The sequence below is a fragment of the Megalobrama amblycephala genome, linkage group LG15 (assembly GCF_018812025.1).
Source record: "Megalobrama amblycephala isolate DHTTF-2021 linkage group LG15, ASM1881202v1, whole genome shotgun sequence".
Classification (NCBI taxonomy): Eukaryota; Metazoa; Chordata; class Actinopteri; order Cypriniformes; family Xenocyprididae; genus Megalobrama; species Megalobrama amblycephala.
This window is the reverse complement of record NC_063058.1, coordinates 13,710,323-13,721,229: the sequence shown is the minus strand read 5'-3', so window position 1 is coordinate 13,721,229 and position 10,907 is coordinate 13,710,323.

The window sequence follows — 10,907 nt, the reverse complement described above, 5'->3', positions numbered from 1 at the left end:
AATCTTTGGCGCATACGACGCCACAAACAATCTACACTGAATACAAACAAATTAAAAAGAGGGCACTCACCCCTTACCTAGTGTGTCTAACACTTGATAACTGTGGGCAATATGTATATCGTGCGACCTGCTTACCTGTTCTCTTTTTCCAAAAAAAATAAAGAACAGTTAACTCTTATCAACTCTCAGCATAGAGTCTGGATAGTACAAAATCAAGTGTTGGATTCACACGTTCACAACAAAAGCATACAAACTCTAAACACAGGTTTCAACTCAAAACACCTGAGCACACATACTGAGCTACTCAGAGCGGTACGCCGAGAGATCTTTAACCAGCAAGGCGGCACCGGATTGGTTGCAGAGACGACACCCCTAATGATGACCTAGAGAGCAAAATGGTAAAGACAGAAGAGGAAAGAAATCTAAAACACACGTAGCACATAACACACGCTGACTGACATCCCTCCTGGCTTCCTCTGCTCTAGCCCTGAAGCCCCCAGAGTCTGCTCCGGCCACGGAGGCTGTCCTAGAGCCCCCCACTCTCCCTGTCAAGGCCACGGAGACCATCACAGAGTCCGCTCCAGCTCGCCATAGTCTGCTCCAGCCCGGGAGCCACCAGAGTCCCAAGTCCGGTGGTCCCTCCAGTGTGTCTGGTCCATATACACATCCCTCATGGCTTCCTCTGCTCCAGCCCCAAAATCCCCAGAGTCTGCTCCGGTCACAGAGGTCATCCAAAGAGTCCGCTCCAGCCCGGAAGCCACCAGAGTCCGCTGCAGCTTAGGAGCCACCAGAGTCCACTCCAGCCCCGGAACAAAACAGGTGAGATCACTAACCCTAAAATTTACATAAACCCTGCCCCCGAGAACACGCAACAAAGGAGGCAAGGCCATGTTGGGTTGCTTTAGAAAAGAGGAAGAATTGTTGTAGTAAAGTATTGTTAGCATGCCGTCATTTTACGCCAGACTGCTTCACAAACGAGTGTCAAAACAACACTGGATTTGCACAAAAGATTAACATGATGGCACATAGTTGATGAGTTGAATCAACTCCACAGCAACTATATAAATTTATCCTCTAACCATCCAGAAACATCCAGTTTCATTCTATAAGTTGTAACTTCTTCTTGAGTCTCTCCATCAGTGTCCGACTCAATGTCTGAACAATGTAAGGCTGAACACCATTACTGACAATCGTCATTTTGTCTGCGTGAGATTCTCCAGTTTTGTTGTTGTTGAGCTACCAAAGTGCAAGCTGTTAAAGCTTCACCCTCTTTTGGAGCAGCAGCTCATTTGCATTTAAAGGGGCAAACACAAAAACGGCATGTTTTTGCTCACACCCAAATAGGGGCAAATTTGACAAGCTATAATAAATGATCTGTGGGGTATTTTGAGCTGAACTTCACAGACACATTCTGGGGAAACCAGAGACTTATATTACATCTTGTAAAAAGTGGCATTATAGGTCCCCTTTAAAAAACATGGGGAAAAAATGGACATATTGAACATTCAGAAAAAAAAATAAAAATCATAAATTAATGGAAATGTTTTGAATATTCTTAGAACATATTTTTGTTGGGAATAACCACCCCAAACTTGCATCTGTTTGTGCATATGCTATTGTTTTCGCAAAACCAGTTCAATAGGAAAAATTGTTGTAAAGGTGTTATTATGCAAAATGCAGAGTAAAAAAGGAATGTCTCCATTTGCAACCAAGCATTACTTAACTTAGGCCTGCTCTAAGACTCATGCATGAATCAGATAAAGTCTGCTCATTCACACACTCCCTGCTCATTCATTTCATGCATGCTCACTGTAACGTTCAGAAAGATTTAAATAGGTGTGTCTCAGTATCCTGCACAAAATTTGACTATACCATGCATAAACTTTAATGTCATTAAAATAAATCAGAGTGCTGCTCATTACATTAAAAAAAGACAATTAGATTAGTTGTACGTGGCAGTTATTATAACAGCATATGTTTATGAAGCTGCATATCTGTTCCTTTTTATCTCTCTTCATCTTTCTGTTCTCCTTTTTCACAATCCAAACAAGGTTCGCATATTTCGCATTTTACATAACAAACAGCAATGACATTGCATGGTGGTTAAAGAAACATTAATTAGTGAAAATATCTGGGTTGATGGTGATTTTTTTTATTTTATTCCCAGGTAAGAGTGATTTATGAACTAGTGTGGAAAACACTTAATCCCTATAAAGCCTCAAAGGCCTGTTCTTTGAATTGTATTGTATGCTGCTTTGTATATAGACCTTGACAAGCAAGTAATACTTAACTATTGTTTCAATATGATCATATAATAAGCCCTGTCATTTTCATGAATGAGCTAACATGACAAACTGACTCAACATTTATATCTGAGATTAGCTGTGCCGGTTTTCTTGCAAGTCATTCTAGCTTCAGTTTTCATTTAAGTCTTTTCAGATATTATGTAAGTCTAATTAATTATATGCCTTTCTAATCCATTTAGGAAAAAGAAAAGGAAAAAAAAGACTGATTAACTAAAGGGAAGATTCACCCAAAAATGAATGCATGTCATTCCAATCCTGTGATTTTTTTTTTTTTTTTTTTTTTTTTTTTTTTTTTATTCTTCTGCAATACACAAAATAGATATTTTTAAAAAAATTTTCAACTGTTTTTGTCCATACATTCTAGAATAATTAGGGTGATTTAGTTGGGAAGTAAATAAAAAAGCTGAAAAATGACTTTTAACTCTGAAGACTTTGTCTATGTGTGTGTATAATTACAAATAACTAACCGTAAACTAAACCCTAACCCTAACTCTATAGTAAGTACATGTAGTTAATTAATATTACTCAGTACTTATCACCTTAAAATAAAGTGTCACCCATTTTGTAAAGTTCTGTTCTAGTTGTGTTTTCATAGGCCACATTCCCAGCATTTTTTTATTTAATTGAATCACAGCCTTCATTACTATATTGCGATATTCATTTCGATATACCATATTGTGCATCCCTACATCAGAATTCAATTGTATGGACAAAAAACAGCCTGAAACTGCCTCCATTGCCAACACAATGTAAACTTTATAATCAATTTCAATATGTCAAACACCCTGGGCTTAATCCAAGGTAAGCTTATGCATTAATGTGGCCCTGGATGGAGACCAAAAAGCACTGAAATAATCAGACAGATGGTTTTTTTTGTGTGTGTGTGTGTGTGTGTGTGTGTGTGTGTGTGTGTGTGTGTGTGTGTGTGTGTGTGTGTGTGTGTGTGTGTGTGTGTGTGTGTGTGTGTGTGTGTGTGTGTGTGTGTGTGTGTGTGTGTGTGTGTGTGTGTGTGTGTGTGTGTGTGTTTAGATCTGTGGGAACATACTGTACACAGTAGTAATGTATTTTTATACCCAGTGACGGTAACTGTCAACAGAGATAAAACAGCGTCATCCGTGGCAGCTGTGTGCGGTAATACAGTGGGATAAAGATTTAAGTAAACTACAAGATGGAGACAACCCGAATAACTGGTATATCATTTTCCATAACAGAGATCTTAATAGCACTTCTTCATTGTGTTCTGTATAACAGTATTGTAGTCATTTCCCATTAATTATTAGTGCAGTTGGAGTTATGGCGCCTCCTTGCATTATCAGACATCTACATGGCACAATAAAGCACTTATTTTAGTGCCGCCCATCCGAGACAGAACACAAATCTCTCTGTTGAGCTCTTAGTGACGGTTGTTTCCGTTGTGGGACATTAAAGGACCTCACACAAGAGGTTCTGTGGTTGTACTGAGGGCTGGACAAGCAAACCGGGCAGCCATAAAAGGCAAAGGCAGTATGACTACAAGAGCAGCTGGGGAAGAACGTAAGGGTTCTTGTAAAGTGTGACTTGAAGGAAGGATTTAGGACTTCAAACTTGAAGCTCTTGAATTTGTGGTGTTAAGTGGTGTTGATCCACTGAGTACAAACACACATAACTCAAAGACAAACACAAAAGCATTGTGGGTCTTGACAATACAAAGGGTTCTACTTTTCATCAATAGGTATAAATTGGAGTTCTATAAATTTGAAGCAATAAAAAACACAAGTAGTGGTGTTTAGAGTTAAATATTAAATGTTAGAGAATTAACATAAAACTAACATAGTATGAAAAATAATCACATAACAATGTTAAAAATCAACCCTGTTACTGCATGGTTCTTCCACCCCTTAATAAAAAATGGATAATTCTGTAAAATTGTGACACACAGGAAGTTTCATAATTTGGATAAACAATTAAAATGAACAGCATCTAAAAGTGTCAACAATAATATAACAATGTTAAAATCAACCCTGTTACTACATGGTTCTTCCACCCCTTAATAAAAAATGGATAATTCTGTAAAATTGTGACACAGGAAGTTTCATAATTTGGATAAACAATTAAAATGAACAGCATCTAAAAGTGTCAACAATAATATAAAATCAACCCTGTTACTGCATGGTTCTTCCACCCCTTAATAAAAAATGGATAATTCTGTAAAATTGTGACACAGGAAGTTTCATAATTTGGATAAACAATTAAAATGAACAGCATGTAAAAGTGTCAACAATAATATAACAATGTTAAAATCAACCCTGTTACTGCATGGTTCTTCCACCCCTTAATAAAAAATGGATAATTCTGTAAAATTGTGACATAGGAAGTTTCATAATTTGGATAAACAATTAAAATGAACAGCATCTAAAAGTGTCAACAATAATATAACAATGTTGAAATCCTTAATTCTATAAAATTGTGACATCCAGAAAGAAACATAATTTGCATAAACAATTAATGTATAAATGAATACAGCATGAAAAGTGGCTTTATCATACTAATAACCGTATTGAATTCAACCCAGTTACTGCACAATTTCCCACTTATTAAAATTTATAATTCCACAAAATTTTGACAGCCAGAAGTAACATAATTTGAATAAACAATTATCTAACATAAAATTTACATAAAAGTGGCAACAATAATTTCACACTGTTAAAATCAACCGTTACTGCATGATTTCCCCCTTAATTCTATAAAATTGTGACATCCAGAAAGAAACAATTTGCATAAACAATTAATGTATAAATGAACACAGCATGAAAAGTGGCTTTATCATACTAATAACCGTATTGAATTCAACCCAGTTACTGCACAATTTCCCACTTATTAAAATGTATAATTCCACAATTTTTTGACAGCTGGAAGTAACATAATTTGAATAAACAATTATCTAACATAAAATTTACATAAAAGTGGCAACAATAATTTAACACTGTTGAAATCAACCCTGTTACTGCATGATTTTCCCCCTTAATTCTATAAAATTGTGACATCCAAAAAGTAACATAATTTGCATAAACAATTAATTCATGTATAAATGAACACAGCATGAAAAGTGGCTTTATCATATTACACTAATAACAGTACTGAATTCAACCCAGTTACTGCATAATTTCCCCTTTATTAAAAATATATCATTCCACAAAATTTTGACAGCCAGGAATTAACATCATTTGAATAAACAATTATCTAACATACAATTTACATAAAAGTGGCAACAGTATTAAAATCAATCCTGTTTCCACATGATTCCCTCCTCCCCCGCCTAATTCTGTAAAAATGCAACACTCAGAAAGTAGCACTTTGGATTAACATTTGTATAAATGATCAAAGCAGGAAAAATAGCTTTAATCATCTTTAATCATCCAGTTACCACATAATTTTCCACCTAATTAAAAAAAATGGGTCATTCCATAAAATGTTGAATGAACCTAGGATAAACAATTATATAAAATGAAACTGACATACATTTAAAGTGGCAACAATAATCTGAGTGCTAAAATCAACCCTGTTACTGAATTCTGTAATATCCAAAAATAAAGTTGTATAAACAATTACTTAACATAACATCAAACACAGCGTGAACATATTTTAATCATATAACAGTATTAAAATCAACCCAGTTACAACATGATTTCAATCTGTTTGAAATAGATAATTCCATAAAATTATCTAAGTAATATAATTTGGACCCCTTCTACAGCATGGGAAGAAGGGGAAGAAAAAAAAAAAAAAATCTTACACAAATGGTTAACTAAGTCCAGCCATTCAAACCTGTTATACCAAAGTTATAATAAGTAATAATTAATACTTTTCTTTAATTAAGGGAAATCAATTGCATCCCAAAAAAAAAAAAAAAAAAAAAAAAAAAAAAAGCCCTTCAACGACAATAGTCATTTTAAAATAACCACACAAATCTAATAAAATAAAATGTTCTTACAGGATTGTTAAAAGAACAACCCCTATATAATAAACAGAAAATAAAACAGCTCAGATAATATTTAGTCTGCTCGTCTGAACTGGATAAAAAACACTTTCTGAAGGCACCTCCTTGTACTGACATGTTGTTATATCACATTATTTAACATATACAGTTGCAAGAAAAAGTATGTAAACCACTTGCAGAATCTCTGAAAATGTGAATAATTTTAATAAAATAAGAGAGATCATACAAATTGCATGTTATTTTTTAATTAGTACTGTCCTGAGTAAGATATTTTACATAAAAGATGTTTGCATTTAGTTCACAAGACAAAAAAAAAAAATAGCTGAATTTATTAAAATAACCCCATTCATAAGTATGTGAACCACTGATTCTTAATACTGTGTTACCTGGATGATCTACGACAGTTTTTTTGTTTTGTGATGGTTGTTCATGAGTCTCTTGTTTGTTCTGAGCAGTTAAACTGAGCTCTGTTCTTCAGAAAATTCCTCCAGGTTCACCAGATTCGTCACATTTCCAGCATCTTTTGCATATTTGAACCCTTTCCAGCAGTGATTGTATGATTTTTGAGATCCGTCTTTTCACAATGAGGACGGTTGAGGGATTCAAACTCAACTATTAAAAAAGGTTCAAACATTCACTGATGCTCCAGAAGGAAAAACAATGCATTAAGAGCCGGGGGGTGAAAACTTTTGAATTCGAAGATCAAGGTTTGTCTGTTGCTTCCGGAGGGCAGTACTAAATGAAAAACAATGATATTTAAACAAAATAAGAAAAATTGTGACGTCTTCATCCTGTTAAAAAGTTTTCATCCCCCGACTCTCAATGCATCGTGTTTTCTTCTGGAGCAATAATAGCTGAGTTTGAGTCCCTCAATTGTCCTCAGTGTGAAAAGACGGATCTCAAAATCATTCAGTCACTGCTGGAAAGGGTTCAAATATGCAAAAGATGATGGAAAACTGAAGAATCTGCATGAGGTGGAGGATTTTTCTGAAGAACAGAGCTCAGATTAACTGTTCAGAACAAACAAGAGACTCATGAACAACCATCACAAAAGAAACAAACAAAAAACAACAACAAAAAAAGTCGTAGATCATCCAGGTAACCACACACAGTATTAAGAATTAGTGGTTCACATACTTATGAACTGGGTCATTTTAATAAATACAGCTATTGTTTTGTCTTGTGAACTAAATGTAAACATCTTTTATGTAAAATATCTTACTCAGGACAGTACTAAACAAAAAATAACATGTACTTTGTATGATCTCTCTTATTTTGTTCAAATTCTTCACATTTTCACAGATTCTGCAAGTGGTTCACATACTTTTTCTTGCACTGTATTCTATTTTGTACAGTTCCATCTACAGTGAAAGTGACATTATAATTTGAGAGAATTTGGGAGGTTGAGAAAGAAAGAGTGTTTACATGTGTGTAATGGGAGGGAGACGAGACTACAATGGATGTGACATTTGAAACTGTGGGGGTGTTTGAACTTTCTCCAAGTCAACAGAGCACACTGGATAACAGATTCTTTGTTCTGTCTTTAATACGGAGTTGTTCGGTCTGTTTTTAAAACATTTATAGATATAAAAATGGAGAAAAGTCAATTTAGTGTAGTGCAAAGTACTACTTCCTTTATGCCCTTACAAACCATAAAATATCATTTTGTAGCTAAACATCCAAAGTCACAAAAATGTAACCCCCATAAAAGTGCAATGCGCAATTTTTATTGTTTATTTCAGTGGTATGATGGGGTCTTACGCCATGTCCTAACTACACTTTTCCATGTTAATCAGAGTTTTTGTCCTAACCAGCCACGACTACGAAACGCAACGATTCTATTTTAGAAAGGGTTTCTATTTCTCCACGACGTTGCGGCAGGAACAGTAACACAAAGTATGGTAATGATAGTATCAGGTACTGTTTATGTGCTTTATTCATTGTTAAAAGCGTCTAATGTGAGTTTGAATATCATTCTGTGTTCCCAGCTTTTTAGCTGTAATGGAAACAACAATGGCTAATTCACCTCAGATCTTAAAAGTAAATAAATGGGAAACGTTCAAACTGTGAACTCATTGCGAACAAACAAGTATTGTTTCAAAGATTGTCTCAGTCACTAGTATGTACATTAAATAATGTTTAAATGGTGAAATATTTATGAATTTGACCACATCCATTTCATTGTGACTGCTGTGCTCTTGCTAGGAAAGCCCGCCCACATGCTCTTCTGATTGGCTGTGGTTTTTGATTGATTTTGTCGAGTCTAGTGTGGACAGTAAAATTGCTTGTCGCTGGAATCTTATCGCATCGTGTGTAGTTAGGACACGCCGTTAGATTTTACACTGACACCTATCAAAAGTTTTAGAAAATAAGAGTATTTACAGCTAGATAAAAACGAATAGTATTCAGCTGGTCATGTGATCCCAACATGGCCGCCACCAAGAGACGGACCACCCCTATATAAAGCAGCCTCCTAAAAGAACTTGAGTCTTCATCAAATGTGAGTTTACATAATTTAAATACATTTACAAAAAGTACTATTCATTTATTTTTTATTATTATTTTTTTATCAGACATGCTGATATTTGCATATTACACCGTGAGAAGATTTTTAACTGCTTTCATGCCCTTAAATATCACAAAACTAGAATGACAATAATGTCATTCCAATCATACCTTGAAGATAAAAAACTGCAGTGAACCATAGAGACAAATGCTGCTCATACCACTCTGAAGTATAGCAACATTTTAAGATAACTTTGTGCAACATCCCCAAACTGCCGAAAGAAACCAGAGCATGAGGTGCAAAAGTGGGAATGATACCACACAGAACCTATCCCGCCTTATGGAATCTAAACCAGTGGATTACACACTTGAGAAAGTACTAAGAGAATGCCAGGAAGTATTTGACACAAAGCCGCCTCACATTGGTGAAGCAGTCGCGCCAGCGCTCGTGACCGCTGTACTAGAGTTGTCAGTGTTGAGATTCCACACATAGCTGAAGCTTCATGGAATCTGGTCTGGTGGGGGATCAGCTTCCCACTCTAATTTCCACCTAATTGCGCTCACATAGTAATTATAGCGCTCCATGGTCAGTTCGAGCATTATATTTCTCTTAAAAGGACAAAATATGGTGTAAAATGAGCTTGTGGAAAATATGTTGCATTCAACATACTTATGTAGAACACGTAGTCGTCTCTTTCTGAAGGAAATGTGAACAGTTTGCCTTTGCAAAAACTGGCGCCATGGTCAAAGCATTGATATTTGGTTGCTAGGGCATTCTGAGTGATTTTAAAAGGTTAGTTCAGCCAAAAATGAAATCTCTGTCATTAAGTACTCACCCTCATGTCGGTCCAAACCTACAAGAGCTTTGTTCGTCTTCAGAAAACAAATTAAGATATTTTTTATGAAATCCCAGAATTTTTTCCTATCTCCCAAAGAAAGCAATGGAATTACCACATTCAAGGTCCAGAAAGGTACAAAAGACATCACTAAAATAGTCAACGTGACTACAGTGGTTCAACCTTAATGTTATGAAGCGACAAGAATACTTGTTGTGTGCAAAAACAAAACCAAAATTACTTTATTCAAAAATTTCTTCTCTACCCTGTCATTCTCCTACACAGTTTACGTTGATGACACATTGCAGAGCTTCCATGTTCTACACCAGAATGCTTCATAACATTAAGGTTGAACCATTTTAGTCACGTTGACTATTTTAAAGGGTTAGTTCACCCAAAAATGAAAATTGTGTTATTATTTACTCACCCTCATGTCGTTCCACACCCATTCGTTCATCTTCAGAACACAAATTAAGATATTTTTGATAAAATCCGATGGCTCAGTGAGGCATCCATTGCCAGCAAGATAATTAATACTTTCGATGCCCAGAAAGCTACTAAAGACATGTTTAAAACAGTTCATGCTACTACAGTGGTTCAACCTTAATGTTATGAAGCGACGAGAATATTTTATAAAACAAAATAAAGTCTTTATTCAACGATTTCGAAACACTGCTTTGTGAAGCTTCAAAGCTTTACAAATCTTTTGTTTCAAATCAGTGGTTCAGAGCATGTATCAAACTGCCAAAGTCACGTGATTTCAGTAAACGAAGCTTCGTTACAACATATGTGTTTCGAAATTTCATTGGTTCACCACTGGGGGGCGTGACTTTGGCAGTTTGATAAGCGCTCAGAACCACTGATTCGAAACAAAAGATTCGTAAAGCTTCATGATGCAGTGTTTTGAAATCACTAGATATTGTTGAATAAAGTCATTATTTTGGTTTATTTTGGCACACAAAAAGTATTCTTGTCACTTCATAACATTAAGGTTGAACCACTGTAGTCACATGAACTGTTTTAAATATGTATTTAGTAGCTATCTGGGCATCTGAAAGTGTTAATTATCTTGCTGGCAATGCCGGGCTCACTGAGCCATCGGATTTTATCAAAAATATCCTAATTTGTGTTCTGAAGATGAACAAAGGTCTTACGGGTGTGGAACGTCATGAGGGTGAGTAATTAATGACAGAATGTTCACTTTTTGGGTGAACTAACCCTTTAACGATGTCTTTACTACTTTTCTAGATCTTGAATGTGGTAATTTTGTTGTTTTCTATGGGA